The following is a 4,095-nucleotide window of genomic DNA, read 5'->3' as shown; positions in this document are numbered from 1 at the left end:
GGATCAGGTAAGGGTAGCCTGGTTCCTGTCAGCCTGTTAACCACCTCAGGAGGGTGTTGCCCATCTAAGGCTGTTGAGCACTGACAATAAGTGTGGTCTGGATTGTAGTTGGTCAGGGTCATGTGGTGTTACTGTGCCACACTGTGGATTTTCTCTTAGCCCCCTAAAAGTGTTTAGATTGTTCAGGGTTTTTCTCAGGAATGCTGTTGCTTTGTGTGCATCAATGTTGGGGTAAGTGATTATGTTAGCTGGAGGCAGTGTAACAGCTTTTTCTCCTCCCATACACTTTTAGGTTCTTTTAAACAAACAAACAAACAACTACTTGAGTCCCAAACTGTCTCTTTTTTGTCTTCTTGCACCCTGGTAACAGTCCAATTCTCAACCTTTTTCATCTGGGAGTGATGGATCCAGTTCTTTTCTCCTTCAACTTTTGCTGCAGCTGTAGGTGGTCAGGAGCATGAGGTGCAGTTTTTTTTTTTTTTCCACTTGGCTGGTGCGGGGCTCCTTCCAGGTCTTTACCAGCACATAGTCACCGGGCTGCAGACTGTGGACTGGGGCATCCAGCAAATACCTGTGAGAAAAAAAAGCAAAACAGCAGAACGGGAGCGCATACACTGGCAATGCAAACATTCCCAGTTTCCCATGTTACATTTATGAGTCTAGCCTCCTCAAACGTCCTGGTGACTGGCTAGGCTCTCCTGAAAAGGAGTTCAAAGGGGAACAACCCTCTCCTGCTATGGGGCAGCTTTGGGTAGGAAATGCTTCTGGCTATCTATAGAATCTGTCTGCAAACACTAACAGGTAGCACTTTCTTTTTGCTGGAGGTAACTCAGTGAAGTCTTCTTGCCATTTCATGCTTGGTCCTTTTGCGGGGGGTAATGGGACTGGAGTCTTCTGGACTTCTCCTTTGGGGTTGGTTCTTTGGCTTGTCTGAGTGATTCTCCATCCCCCTGAGTTGAGTTCAAGTTTCTAGCTTGTCTGCTAGCTCTAGTTCCTCTTGATTATAGGGGCTTCTTGGGGAGGGGAATGACTGGCAATAGGGCTCCCGCAAAGATGGGCTGCCTCTGTTTTGCAGCTCGCTTAGCTATTGCATCAGCAAAGTCATTTCCCTTTTCCACTTCTCCCCCTCCCTTTGTATGAGCTCGGCAATGTACTATAGCCACTTCTTGGGGTAACATCACAGCTTTAAGGAGATCCAAAACTTGCTGGCTATTTTTGATTTGTGTTCCTGCTGATGTTAGGAACTCTCTCTCTTTCCAAAGTGCAGCAAACGCTTGGGTCACCCCGAATGTGTAGCGCGTCTGCCTGCTGCCAGCTTAAGCGCACAGGTAGGGGCAATCAGTCTTGCCACCTGGGCTGAGCTTCCACTGGCAAGTGGTCAGGCTTTTGACTTTATGGAGGAAACAACTGCGTACCCTGCTTTCCTGACTCTTCTCTCTTCACAAAGTTTCACTCATCCACGAACCATTCTACATCAGCGTTTTCAAGAGGGGTGGCTTTCAAGTCTTCTCTGGCTGTGGTTTGGATGCAATCATGGTCTGGCTTCAGGTAGGAGTGTTACAGAGCTGAAGCTTTATGTTCTCATTTTTCCCATAAAATTGTTTGGTATCTTCCCAACCGTGCTTGGGTGAGCCAGAGGTTCCCCTTTTGTTCCAGCAGCGTCTTGACTGCGTGTGGAGTGTATGCTGTCAGTTCTCCCGCCCTGGCGACTTTACGAGCATCTTCAATCAGAAGGGCTGTGGCAGCTACCGCTCGCAGGCAAGGTTGCCATCCTGCGGCTACTGTGTCTAGCTGCTTGGATAGATAAGCCACTGGTCTGGGGCTTTTCCTGCTTTTTGGATCAGGATGCCTAGAGCCACTCTTTGTTTCTTGCCTACAAACAGTGAGAATGGTTGGCTGGGCTGGGGCAGCCTTAAGGCTGGTGCCTCCATCTGTTTCCTTTTCAGCACTTTGACTGAGTTTTTAATTCAATTCAAAAGCACTGTTCTCCGGGCCCTTTGAGGCACTCATGGATGGTTTTGCCCACCAACAGAGCTCAGGTATTCAGAGTCTGCAATAGGAAGCCATTCCCAAGAAAGTGCGGGGTTCTCCTTGGTTTTTGGGCTCAGGCATCTGACAGATAGCCTCTTTTCTTTCCATGTGGCCATTTCTATGGGAGTCCATGGGCAGTAGACAGCGAAGTTGGTTACAACAGCAGACTGTTCTCCTTTTCCTTCCCGGTCTGAGGTCTCTAGTGGGTACAGCGAGGCTGGAGCTGTGGGCTGGGTTTCTACTCTACTGTCTGCATATGGTGGGGGTGAGTGTAGTGCTTTGTGGCCCTCACCAGGAGGTTGCTGAGACTGTACACTATATACATTATTATCCTTCCCACCCATTTCAAGTACATTCTTAGTTGGACTTAAATTGCATTTGTCACATAAGTCCTTCCTATTTCTCAGAGTCTCAAACGCTGGGCATACATGCTCAGTCCATTTGCCAGTCTACTGGAGAAACAGGAGCAGCTGCAAGATGGTGTTTCTATCCACTGAACTCTGGGGCAACCACCTTGCCCCGGATTCCAGTGAACATTTGACCAAACAACAATACAAAAGCGCTTTACTTTATCTCTGGTCATAGGGTCTCTCCTTCCTCTCCCGCCTCTCAATTCTTCGACACATTCTAGCAGGGTACAGCCCCCACTGGGCTTCGAGCTACCTTGACCCATTCCTTGACCTTCCCAGGGAGGCGTCCCAAACCATAAACTTAAGGTGCACCTTACCTGTTCCTTGACGCGTCCCTGCACAGCCGGTCCCTCTGACGGCTGCTTGCCTTCCTTCTGCCTTCAACCTGGGCTGCGTTGTCCTCAGCGATCTCTGCGTCTCGGGGCTGGTCTCCTGCAGGGAGGTCCCTCCAGTGAAGAAGCCGGTGTGCACTGGGAAGTCCCGTTGGCCACCTGCCGCTGATCCGCTCGAGAGTCTTGGACAAGGCCAATTTGGACTCTGGCCTTTGGAGCCCACCCAGGGATGACAGAAAACTGTCGTACCCCTGCCCAGAAGGGCAGCGCCAGTTCGGTAGACAGGGTGGATTCTGTCCAGAGCCACTGAGGCCGAATAAGCAGACACTGAAAGGTGGAAGGCTTTGAAGGTTCTTTATTGTTCAACAACAAGACATGTCTGTGACCTTTGAGAGTTTGCACACTCAAATTCAAAGGCAATGTCAAAAGGGTGGGACCCTCCTTTTATACATTTCAGTTGTCATTCAAAACACAGTCCCCCAGAAGGGTGTTAACCTTCCCTGGTAACGTTCCACATGCCCTTGCTCCCCCACCCTTCTTCACTGTCTTCCTCATGGCTTTTGCCCCCCACCTTCCAGCAGGGAAGTATCCTGGTTTCAGTCTTTCTGTGCAAACATGTTTTGCTATTTTTGTTTTTAGCTATGATGATGCTATTGTCTGGTTTCTGGTTTTGTCAGCAGGGGTTTTTACTGGCATTAGGCACCTTTGGTTAACTTGTCAGCAAAAAGGAAGGGGGTCTGTTAATTATAGAATTTGCAAGGCAGTTAGTCGGGAGCATCTCCCCTAAGTTCATACTTGGCCTGTCTTTATTCTGCACCCCCTCCCTCTGTCCTGTGTTGATGGCTGTTACAAGTTACTTTGAGAGGAAAGAAGGGGGTCCAAGACAGGTAATTAGGTAACAGTAGGACTGTGCTGTCAATTGTCCACCAGGAATATGAGAAATGTAATGCAGAAGTGAAATGTACTGTACATGCAGAGATCCTTTCTGCTGTGGGGAATTCAATATATATTTTAAGTACATATATAATATTTAAAATAATACATGAGCCAGTGGCTGAGTATCATCCTTGTAGCTTTCCAGCTCTGGAGCATATAACAACTTTCAGGCTGCAATCCTATACAGTATACACTTTCCTGGGAGTAATACCCACTGAATTAAATGAGAATTACTTCTGAATAGATATGGTTAGGATTGCACTGTCAGGGTGAATTCAATTTTCCATGGAAACCGCATCTCGTAACCATTTCAAGCTCCTTAAAAATGGCAGGCTGATGAGCTGTCAGGATTGGAGTTTACTCATTTATTGCAGTTGTACTCCATT

This window comes from Tiliqua scincoides, chromosome 5 (genome assembly GCF_035046505.1).
Source record: "Tiliqua scincoides isolate rTilSci1 chromosome 5, rTilSci1.hap2, whole genome shotgun sequence".
Taxonomy (NCBI): Eukaryota; Metazoa; Chordata; class Lepidosauria; order Squamata; family Scincidae; genus Tiliqua; species Tiliqua scincoides.
Note: the sequence above shows the minus strand (reverse complement) of the source record.